This window comes from Garra rufa, chromosome 13, assembly GCF_049309525.1.
Source record: "Garra rufa chromosome 13, GarRuf1.0, whole genome shotgun sequence".
In the NCBI taxonomy this organism is placed as follows: domain Eukaryota; kingdom Metazoa; phylum Chordata; class Actinopteri; order Cypriniformes; family Cyprinidae; genus Garra; species Garra rufa.
The window spans coordinates 42620046-42632954 of NC_133373.1; the positions used below are offsets into that span (position 1 = coordinate 42620046).

Genomic DNA, 12909 nt, shown 5'->3' on the forward strand with positions numbered 1-12909 from the left:
TCATTTTTGTAACCTAATTTATCAAAGCAATCAAATAAAAAAAGATCCTTTTCACTTTCCAGAACAAAATAGTCAACATGAATTTGAATACAAATACTATATGTCATAAATTCTTTTAGTTGATATATACAAAAATATGCTAAATATAAGGATAAAAATAAGTAAAATATTTGAATATATAAATAATAAAAAATATATATATATATAATTAATATTTATATAAATATCTTTGTTTGTGTGTGTGTGTTTGTGTATGCATGTATATATATTTTTGTTTGTTTAATATTATATATGTGTATGTGTGTGTGTGTGTGTGTGTGTGTGCGTGTGTGTGTGTGTGCATGCATATATAGTTTAATTGTACATTTTTTTAAATATTACTATAGACATACATAGAGCAATAATATCTAATATATATAAAATAATTGGCAAAGTAATAAAAGTATACCGTGTGCTTAATTATTAACATTAATATATTATCATATATATATTAAACAATAATATTCTATTATATATTATATTATATAACTTCTATTACATATTGAATTAAATATATTATATGAAATGCATTAAATTATGTGTGTGTATATATATATAGACCAACTATATCTAATATATAAAATAATTGGTGAAATAATATAAAATTATACTGTGTGCTTAATTATTAACGTTAACATATTTTTTTGTTTGTTTGTTTTGTTTGTTTTTATGTTTACATCTATATCTATATATTTTTGTTTACACACACACACACATACATATATATACACATAAGTATATATATATTTATATATAGCTTGTGTATGCATATATTAAAAAAAAGTCAAATATCTAAAATATATATATATCAAACTGTTGCAACTTATACACACACACACACACACACACACACACACACACACCTTCACATGCAAACACCTTATATACTTTATATTCAAGAATCCAAATTCTTTATAAATTCATAGGATTGAAAAGATTATAATCAACAGAACTATATTAAAAGACAAAAAGGTGGAGGGCAATTCAGTTTTCGCAAATTTGATGTTATCTCAGACCTTTGCTGAATGAAATACACAGTCTGATTGAATATGCAGCAGATCTCCTGTCACTACACATCAATAAGTGATTTAAAGGAGTTAGTTCAGTTAAAAATTAATATTCGTCCATTCACCTTCAAAGCTGTGTGGTTTTCTATCTTCCTTGAGACACAAAAGAATTACATTTTGAGTTGCTCTTTTTCATACAGTGGAAGTAAATGGTGACCAGGGGCTCCAAATTCAATGAGAGCAATAATTTCAGTCTATTCTTCCCACAGAGTTAAGAAAACTTGGAATATATTGTATGAGACTTATCATGGCACTTTTACGGTGCGTTTTTGACATCAAAATTCATTCGTTGCATATTAAAGACCAACTCATTTTATGTTCCACAGAAGCATGTTAATAATGAAACTCTTTTTTTTAGGTGAACTATCAAGACTTCAAACTACAAAACACACAGTGATGAGGTTGTTACCGAATCAACAATCCTAAGAAAAGGCTGCAACAGATTCCTGCAGAGCAAATTCTAATTAAAGATTAAGACAAAATCTTGAGCGCCGGTGGGCGGGTCTAATCTTCAAACACACAAGACACTGACCACAAACAAAAAACGCAGCGCCGCTTCACTTGAGCCGGGTCAGAGCCGGTCACTGCATACCAATGATCAAAAAGCTCCACATCCCATTAGCCAGAACTCACAGTGGGGTAACCCAATTAAATCAATTCCATTTAATCAGAGCGGGACGCTTGAGCCTAGGGGGTGTGGCTTTACTGACAGTCGAGTCGCATGTAATCCCACCGCTTAATCACCAGAGCCATGTCCGCTGAGAAACGCTAATTGGAGTGTGATGGAATTGCAATGATGACAATTGGAAAGTGCTGCAAATCGATCCACCTCTTAGATCTGAAATGTGTAAGAGGTCTTGCGGGTCATGTGACTGGACTCAATTTGTGATATAAATTAAAGGTATACAAAAACATTTCTTTAGTAGGGGCTACTTAAGAGTCCTACTTAAAAAGAAAATTAATAAAAATAATTTTTGAAATATAATATAATATATATATATATAAAATACTTAAATTTTTATAAAATATATATTAAATATATTAAATGTGCAAACTATAGAAGCCCGTTTCCGTCACTGAATAATAATAAAAAAAAGGTTATTGCGACCTTTCACAATTCTGACTTTTTTCTCAGAATTGCATGACACAAATTCGCAATTGCGTGTTATAAAGTCAGAACTGCATGATACAAACTTGCATTTCTGACTTTTTTCTCAGAATTGCATGATACATACTCACAATTGCGTGTTATAATGTCAGAACTGCATGATACATACTAGCAATTCGGACTTTTTTTCTTAGAATTGCATGATACATACTCGCAATTCTGACTTTTTTCTCAAAATTGCATGATACATACTCGCAATTCTGACTTTTTTCTCAAAATTGCATGATACAAACTCGCAATCCTGAATTTTTTTCTCAGAATTGCATGATACATACTCGCAATTCTGACTTTTTTCTCAAAATTGCATGATACATACTCGCAATTCTGACTTTTTTCTCAAAATTGCATGATACAAACTCGCAATCCTGAATTTTTTTCTCAGAATTGCATGATACATACTCGCAATTCTGACTTTTTTCTCAAAATTGCATGATACATACTCGCAATTCTGACTTTTTTCTCAAAATTGCATGATACAAACTCGCAATCCTGAATTTTTTTCTCAGAATTGCATGATACATACTCGCAATTCTGACTTTTTTCTCAAAATTGCATGATACATACTCGAAATTCTGACTTTTTTTCTTAGAATTGCATAATACAAACTTGCAATTCTGACTTTTTTCTTAGAATTGCATGATACAAACTCGCAATTCTGACTTTTTTCTCAGAATTGCATGATACAAACTCACAATTCTGACTTTTTTCTCAGAATTGCATGATACAAACTCACAATTCTGACTTTTTTTCTTAGAATTGCATGATACAAACTCACAATTCTGACTTTTTTCTCAGAATTGCATGAATTGTTATGAAGTTAGAATTGCGAGATATAAACTCAAAATTGCGTGATATAAAGTCAGAATTGTGAGATTACTGAGAAATAAAGTAGCAATTGTATGATTTAAACAAAATGTCAGAATGGGAAATACAACCTTGCAATTGCGAGATAAAAAGTCAGAACTGCAAGTTTATAAATGCAATTGCGGCTGTATTTCCCATTCTGACATTTTTCTCAGAATTGTGAGATATAAACTTGCAATTGCGAGTTACAAAGTCCAGTTCTGAGGAGAAAAAGAGACTAATATCTTCCCAGAATACATTTATATCGCACAATTCTTCCTTAACTCGCAATTGTGAGCAATTGCGACTGTATTTCTTAGAATTGCAAGTTTATATCTCACAATTCTGAGAGAAAAAAGTCAGAATTGCGAGTTTGTATCATGCAATTCTAAGAAAAAAGTCAGAATTGTGAGAAGTCGCAATGACCTTCTTTTTTATTCAGTTGCAGAAACAGGCTTCCCTAGTTTGCATATTTAATATATTCTATTTTTTTTAAAATGCAAGTATTATTAAAAAAAATTACATACGAGCATATATATATAATTTTATATTTCAAAAATTAATTTATTTAATTATTTTTCTTTTCAAGTAGGACTTTTTTTTTTAAATGGACAGCCCTACTAAATAAATATTTTTGTATACTTTTAATTTACATCACAAATTGAATCCAGTCACATGACCCACAAGACCTCTTACACATTCAGATCTAAGAGGTCGATTGATTTGCAACAATTCCATCACACTCCAATTAGCATTTCTTAGAGGACATGGCTCTGGTGATTAAGTGATCAGGAAAGCCACTCCCCCTCGGCTCAGAATTGCGAGATGTAAACTTGAAATTGTGAGATTAAAAAGTCACAATTACCTTTAAGTTTTATTCAGTGGAGGAAACAGGCTTCCATAGCAAACAGTCCAAATAGTTAAATTATATATATATATATATATATATATATATACCGTATACAAAAAGTGTAAGAAGAGGGGGAAAAAAAATCAAATGGTTGACACCAGTTCTGCTAATACAAAAGGGAACCGAAACACACCCCAGCTGTACACAGGCTGCAATAAATGAGCTAACTGATGTATCTTTTTGACAGGCACGAGGGTATAAAGATATAAAACGGGATCTTTTGAGATATTGCAGTACCTTGGGTCTGTGCTGGATGATGATGCTCATCACAGACTAATGAGATCTTTGGAGTATACTCAGGTGCGCCTGCAAAGACAAAGAGAACATGATCAGTAAACACACACAGACAGAGACAGAGAAAGAGAGAAATAGAGAGAGTGAGCGTTAATCAAACAGAATAAATATTTAAGAGCACAGTTTTATTTCTTGGGCTAATGCGCAAATGGTTGAAACTGGAAATGTGTATGGGACATTTCAAATGGATTTTTTTAAGCAAATTCAGCAAGGATGTATTAAAGTGATCAAAATGACTTCTATTTCAAATAAATGTTTCCATAGACGGCGCCACCATTTCGTTTTCGCAAGCGACAACGATGTACTAGTTCTAACACCATAGCGAAAGTTCAAGCAAAGCATGCTAACTGTTCTGTCGTTGGCTGCACAGATGAGCACAGAACACTATTTAGAGTGTGTGTGTTTTTAACATAAACTTGTGCATATTTGATAGTTTAAGTGCAATAAGACATGAAAGAGAGCTTAGTTTAGTACTCACATGCCATGTGACAGCCGCTTTCTGTGTGCACTAAGATTTACTAAATATTTTGGAGACTTTATTCTCAAAACATTTCGACTTTATTTTTAAAACACTTCGACTTTATTCTTGCAATTATAACTTTATTCTCATAATTTTGACTTTATTCTTGAAATATTTCAACTTTATTCTCGAATCACTTTGACGTTATTCTTGCAATTATGACTATTCTCATAATTTCTACTTCATTCTCGAAATATTTAAACTTTCAAGTCAAAATATAATGAGAATAAAGTTGAAATATTTTTGAGACTTTATTCTCTAAACATTTCAACTTTATTCTCAAAACACTGACTTTATTCTTGCAATTACAACTTTATTCTCATAATTTCGACTTTATTCTTAAAATATTTTGACTTTAAAGCTGAAATATTTTGAGAATAAAGTTGAAATATTTTCAGATTTTATTCTCTAAACATTTCGACTTCATTCTCGAAACACTTCGACTTTATTCTTGCAATTCTAACTTTATTTTCATAATTTCGACTTTATTCTCAAAATATTTCGACTTTATTCTCAAAATATTTCGAGAATTAAGTCGAAATATTTTGAGACTTTTTTCTCCAAACATTTCTACTTTATTCTCGAAACACTTTGACTTTATTCCTGCAATTATAACTTTATTCTCATAATTTCGACTTTATTCTCAATATATTTTGACTTTAAAGTTGAAATATTTTGACTTTATAGTTGAAATATTTTGATAATAAAGTTGAAATATTTTCAGATTTTATTCTCTAAACATTTCGACTTCATTCTCGAAACACTTCGACTTTATTCTTGCAATTCTAACTTTATTTTCATAATTTCGACTTTATTCTCAAAATATTTCGACTTTATTCTCAAAATATTTCGACTTTATTCTCAAAATATTTCGAGAATTAAGTCGAAATATTTTGAGACTTTTTTCTCCAAACATTTCTACTTTATTCTCGAAACACTTTGACTTTATTCCTGCAATTATAACTTTATTCTCATAATTTCGACTTTATTCTCAATATATTTTGACTTTAAAGTTGAAATATTTTGATAATAAAGTTGAAATACTTTGAGACTCTATTCTCTAAACATTTCAACTTTATTCTCTGAACACTGACTTTATTCTCACAATTTTTTATTTATTCCCATAATTTTGACTTTCTGAATATTTTGACTTTAAAGTTGAAATATTTCAACAAGTCTAAATATTTTGAGACTTTATTCTCTAAACATTTCAAGTTTATTCTCAAAACACTTCAACGTTATTCTTGCAATTATAACTTTATTGTCATAGTTTTGACTTTATTCTTGAAATATTTCAACTTTAAAGTCAAAATATTTTGAGACTATTCTCGAAACACTGACTTTATTCTTACAATTATAACTTTATTCTCATAATTTCGACTTTAGTCTCGCAATTTCAACCTTAAAGTTTAAATATTTCAACAATAAAGTCTAAATATTTTGAAACTTTATTCTCGAAATATTTTAACTTAAAATAATTACTCATAATTTCAACTTTATTCTCGTAATATTGACTCTATTGTCATCATTTCAACTCGATTCTCAAAATATTACAACTTTATTCTCGTAACCTTAGATTTTTTTTTTACGTGGCACTATAACACCATCGTATTTTAGAGCTACTTTACAGCAGAATTTGAATTTGTATCTTTTTGTTCCAAATTTGCATCATTGATTATATTATTTTGTTTGTTTTATTATACTAGTTGCTTTGAAACAGTCTATACTGTATAAACCGCTATAAATAAAGGTGGCTTGACTTATATAACCTATAAACATGCAGCTTTTAATTTCCAAAGACATTAATTGATGGACTGGAGTGGTGTGGATTACTGTGATAGTTTAATCAGCTGTTTGGACTCTCATTTTGATGGCACCCATTCACTGCAGAGGATCCATTGGTGAGCAAGTAATGTAATGCTAAAATTCTCCAAATCTGCTCTGATGAAGAGCAAATCTGCTCTCATTTACATCTTGAATAGCCTGAGGGTGAGTAAATTATCATCAAATTTTTATTTTTGGCTGAACTATTCCTTCAAGACTTCAAAATCGTGCTACATTGTATGACAAAAGATACACAGCCTTCATCAACACAACCATGATATTGAAAATCAAAATGAACTACCAGAAGACAAACAACCTAAGAAGTGCAACATCCAGCGCTAAAAGCAAACATGATGGCTTCATTACTCTCTTCGAATGGGAAATTGCCAAAGAAACACACTTCTAGGTCTCTCTTCCTGGCAATGATAACCAGACCTCTTCTAATGGAGTAGACACGTCAGATTTTTCTCTGGCATATGAATATCGTTCGCTTCTCAACCCCCATTTGAGAGTCATATGGTGCAATCAAATGACAAAGCCGTCGAGATGAAGTCATGACACAGTAAATCAAGTGAAAATCGAGTGGATTTCGAGCTTTTACAGGCACACAAAAGGAAAAAGGAGCAAAACACTGATCGGGAGTAATAATCCTTTCTTTTCCCGATTATATAAACTTAATAGGATTGGGAATGCAATCACTGTCTAATCTAATGCTTTTAGAGACACAGAGGAGGATCTCATCAGATTGAGTTCGGACAGAACGATTCCCTCTTTCCCTTTTCTCACACATTTCCTGACCTCTTTGTCTCCGCTTCGCACACCTCCCCTCGTATTTACAGACTGATCGGAGACAATAAAGAGACGGACGAATGTTTACTTTGTCATGAAATGAGAAATGCGCTTCTATTATATCGTACGAGATCATTTACGTCCCCGTTGGCTCCCGCTCGCACGATTCTGCCGTTTCTGTCTCGCTCCCAGTGTTCATTTGCACTTTGTCAAGGAAACAGACATTTTATGTCAGGGCACAGGGGAATTAAATTAATAAAGAAAATGCATGGTAGATTATCTTCAATTATGAATACTGCCAGAACAGGAGTATAAAAAATAGATACTCAAACCATCCTCTGCGGTGCAGAAATGAAATTAATTTATTGCTATGTACACAGAGCCAAATGTGCTCAGACTTCAAATATAACATACATAGGGCATAAACGTATCATTTATTTCAGATCTGTGTGATGTTTTTGCTATTGCTAAACTGAAATGTGGTTCTTAGAACTTATTGATCGGCTTTAAGGTCATATACGCTAGTGTAAATTGTTTGTATACAAAATACACAAGCCCTTCTCATGAAAGGGACCAAAAGTATTGGTCTTCAAAGCAATAAAAATGTTGTCTTACAAACAGCTTTTGAGCAAGAGAGCTATGTTATTCATGTTGTAAACAAAAAATGTGTTTCGCCTTTTAGAGCTAGTTTAATTTTGAATCGAAGAAACATGCCTTTTTCCTCCATAATTGTAATCATGCTAACGTTTCTGACTAGCAAACATCTGACTAGCAAAACAAGCAGCAAATCAGTTACAGTTTTGATTTTTATTTATTTATTTATTTTGTAAATGGATAATATTTTCTATGAAAACATTATTAAAACAAATTGTAAATTTACAACTGTAAATTATATTTAAAAATATTTAACTAAAAAAACAATTATATAAATCTTAAACATAACTTTTATAATTGAAATAAAGCTAAAATAAAATCTAAATATTAGATGAAAATTTGAAAATTAAAAATACGGCTCGGTGACTAAGTAAAATAAACAAGTTTACTAAAATAAAAAAAAGCTAAATTACTAAAACTAAAATAACTACAATTAATAAAAAAATTTAAACAAAATTCTAAATATTAATAAATGCTATAATAAAATAACACTGCCACAAATAGCTTATGAGAGTTTTTTTAACGAGATTAAATAAATCATTAATTAAAAAAATATATACTTTCCACGTAGCAGTGTTTAGTGCTCGAAATCAAGCTTGAACATTTATTTTCTGTAATTAAAATAAAATATTAAATAAAATATTAAAAGACTTAATATAAGCAAAAAATAAATAAAAGAAATACTAAAAATAAAGTAAATGCATAAAAATATTCTACTCTTATAATTCTATATAATATAATGCTCTATTTAATATAATATTATAATTTATTTAATTTATCATGTATATAAATAATAAAATGACACTGCCACAAAGACCTTATAATAGTATTTTTGGTTCAGATAATTCAATAAAACATTAATTTAAAAAAATTGCCACATAAAATAAAATTAAAACTAAAATAATATAAAATTAAAATAAAAAGATATTAAAATAAAAAGATATTCGTATAATATGAAAGATTTGCCAAGTAACCAAAATAAAGCCAACTAAAAATGGATAAATAGATAGATAAATAAATAAAATGAAAATTAAATATACAGAATATATAAAATACATATATTAATAAAAATGTATATAAATAATACTAAAATAACACTGCCAATAAGAGCTAAGAATGCCATTAATCTCTGGCAGCAGCCCACATCTACCTACATCTGACTAACAAAGCAAGCATTAAATCAGTCCTGCTAACTTCCTGTTTCAACAGGAAATATGTCAACATCAGAAAGATAAACTGCGTAAAGCCAATTCATGAGCTCTCTGGTTAGTTAGTTACAATTCTGCACACATAATTCCTCCAAAGTAATTTTCAGTGTATTAATTGCAAGCACAGTCCCTCAGGAGCCGTCTAGGGTCCTGGGTTAAGTGTTTTCCTCAGGGCGCAGTCAGGATCCAGCTGGATCATGAACTTGGCAACTTAGTGACTCTCTCGGCATACTCGGATCGTACCTGCAATCCTTCTGTTCGCGACTCACAGACTAAACCATTGGTCTCCCACCATCCAAACCTGTCTGAAACAGACACCCAAGGGTGAAAAATCTCTTTCCAAGCCGTAACAGATGCTGCTTTGAAATCTCCATGTCGCAATTATTGTTCACCTGTCAACACGAAGTCAAGTCATAAATCATCTTCGCAATTATCAATTGATTAAAAAAAGCTATCTGACGGAGAAAGCGGCTTGCAGGCCTAATACATCAATTTTAATGACATTTCTTAATCCAAAAGACTTGGCAATCACCAGAGACCAATTACAGGCCATGAGATAGAGGCAAACCATTAATAACAAAAGTTAGCCGTTTCGCCTCGACATCGTTTGGAAAAAAGGGCTTGCAGGGGTTCATTTGAAATTAGACTGGTAATCCACAAGCATTATGTTACACCAAATCTATGTTACACCTTTCAAGACTGAAAGAAACCAATGGATCCATGAAGCGCAATTAAAAACAAATACTTCATTCTCCACTATCACAGTTCAAGCTGAGCAGAGGAAGTCATTAATTGGAAATATTCAATAAACACCTACAGGGCAAAACTAAATTAAGACTCTTTTTAAGACTGAGTTTGGACTCAATAAAAATACAAAATATTATCCTACGGTCCCTAGATACACTTCAGGGCCAGGAGTAAGCACCCACTTCGAATTAAAAGGTTTTGTGAAGCCTTATTAATTACAGTAAAGCCAAATCTCATGCATGCAATGACATTCTGTGCTTCAGATTTCATGGTAAACGCCGGAACGTCTCCAGCGAACAAAGCAATGTCTGTGTAACAACGTGCAGTAAACAGTAAAACTGTTTGCACTACAAACCAGTGTGTTCATAATTAAGATATTACATTAAATATGGGAAGACATACCAATTTGCAATATCAAGCAGCAAAATAAGCTGTTTTGCACAGATAAAAATAGCTGGACCTGGATGAGACCAGATGCCAGACCCATAAAATTTACAAATGGCAGCACCCGCTTCTACAGAAAAAATTTGATGAATAGAAATAATTTATTAAGTCTGTTGGGAGAAGAACTTGACTGACCCACACTAATAGCAGACTTGAACCCCACTGAACACATTTGGGATGAACTGGTACGCAGTCATATTTTAACATTTAGTGGAAAGTTTTCCCTGAGGGAGTGAGCCAGTGGTTTTGAATGTAAACCTTCAGGCCATCTTGTATATATATGTTTCCACTAAAGTATGAAGCAGCACATCTGTTTTCAACACTGATGTTTCTTCAGCAGCAAATCAGTATATTAGAATGATTTCTGAAAGATCATGTGACACTGAGGAGTGAAGAAATGATGCTGAAAATCCAGCTTTGCATCACAGGAGTAAATTATATTTTAAAATATATTCAATTAGAAAACTGTTATTTTAAATTGTAATAATAATAATAATAATAATAATAACAATAATACAATTAATAAAATATTACTGTTTTTACAGTATTTTATCTAATAAATGCATAAAATAAATAAACATTTTAATTATTTGGTGTTTTTGGTGAATTGTAGTGTAGATGATCTAGGGCCTTGAAATTGGTTTTAGTTTTTGTCCAAATTCAGCTTTTTCCATTTTAATGTTTGCTCTGTTTTAATGGTTAAATACAATTAATTAAATAAAAAAAGCATGTCTACACAATTTAACAGCAATTTATTAAAAGTTATATATACACACATATATACCTATATATACACATATACAGTCAAGCTCAAAATTATTCATACCCCTGGCAAATTCTGACCTAAAGTTGCATCATTGTGGAAAAAAAATATTTCTCAGCTTTTATTTACATTTTTAACAAAAAGTGGCATGTCCAAAATTATTCATACCCTTAGCAAACTGTCACAGTCTATGGGAAAATCCAAAGTTCTATACCATTCCAAATAGTCCAAGCTGTTCTAAAGCATCCTAATTACCCTGATTCATTGAGAACAGTTGTTTTAATCAACTCAACAGGTGAAAAACAGAAGCTCTCTGCTGTTGGTTTGTGGACAGTCATGGCTAAGACAAAGGAGCTCACTGAGGACCTGCGGCTGCGCATTGTGGCTGCTCACAAGTCAGGAAAGGGCTATAAGACCATATCTATATGTTTTGAAGTTCCAGTGGCTACAGTGCAAACTATTATTAAAAAATACAAGACGTTCCGCAGTGTGAAAAATCTCAGAGGACGTGGTCGGAAGCCAAAGTGACACCTGTGCTGGCCAGGAGGATAGTGAGAGAGGTAAAAACGACCCAAAACACACAGCAAAAGTGGTGAAGAAATGGTTAGCAGACAAAAACATTAATGTTTTGCAGTGGCCAGCCAGATTCCTGACTTAAATCCAATTGAGAATCTGTGGAAGGAGCTAAAGATCAGGGTGATTGCAAGGAGACCCTCCAATCTGAAAGAGTTGGAGCTCATCGCTAAAGATGAATGGGCAAAAATACCAGTGGAGACATGCAAAAAGCTGGTCAGCAATTATAGGAAGCGTTTGATTGCTGTAATAGCCAATAAAGGCTTTTCTATTGATTACTGAGAAGGGTTTGAATAATTTTGGATATGCCACTTTATGTTCAAATGTAAATAAAAGATTAGTAATATTTTTTTTCACAATGATGCCTCTTGTACATCGCCTTATTATCTTTTGGGAGAAGCCTGTGTCATTTCCGGTCAAAAAAAACAACTTGCTGGTATATATATATATATATATATATATACACACATACATACATACATACACACACACATATACATACATACCAATATTAATATAACCAATAGTAGTATTTATTGTAAAAACTTTGTAAAAAAAAAATTTTTTTAAACACCCTAAATTATACAATGACTCATTTAAAATAAAATAAAAAATAAATAAATAAAAACTTATTTTAAATGTTTTGCTTCACTTTATTAAATGCCAGTTGGTAGATATTTTGTTTGATATCTCATGCAAAAAGATTCATATATTTTTATCTGTGGCAAAATCCAAACACTTTTGTGGAAACTAAACATTTTCCTTTGGATATAATCCTTTCCTATAGTCTTGGTCTCATACGAGTCAGAAAATTATATTTTTTTTCACATTTACCACCGCATGTTAGAGCTCCAGCTAGTGCAGCCTGAATTTAGCCTCAGTTTCAGCCCCGTGTGGTGGATGTAAAAATTTCTACAGCACGCAAAGCGACTAATAACAGTGGACATTTGCTCATTTTTCCTCCATAATTGTGCTCCCTGCCGCCCGCATTTCTTAATGAAGACGGCAACATATAATTTCCTAAAGAGTATTATTCAAATACGGCACGACAGTGGCAGCACCACCC

At 31.5% G+C, this 12909-nt stretch overlaps 1 protein-coding gene across 1 annotated transcript in view; it reads right to left on the reverse strand.

Moving 5' to 3' along the window:
- LOC141348553 (kelch-like protein 29) overlaps window positions 1–12909 on the reverse strand; it is a 215180-nt gene that overhangs the window by 179742 nt on the left and 22529 nt on the right. The window contains exon 2 of the mRNA XM_073852833.1: window positions 4265–4333. The gene's annotated coding sequence lies outside the window, so the exon portion shown is untranslated. The remainder of the gene's footprint in view (window positions 1–4264; window positions 4334–12909) is intronic.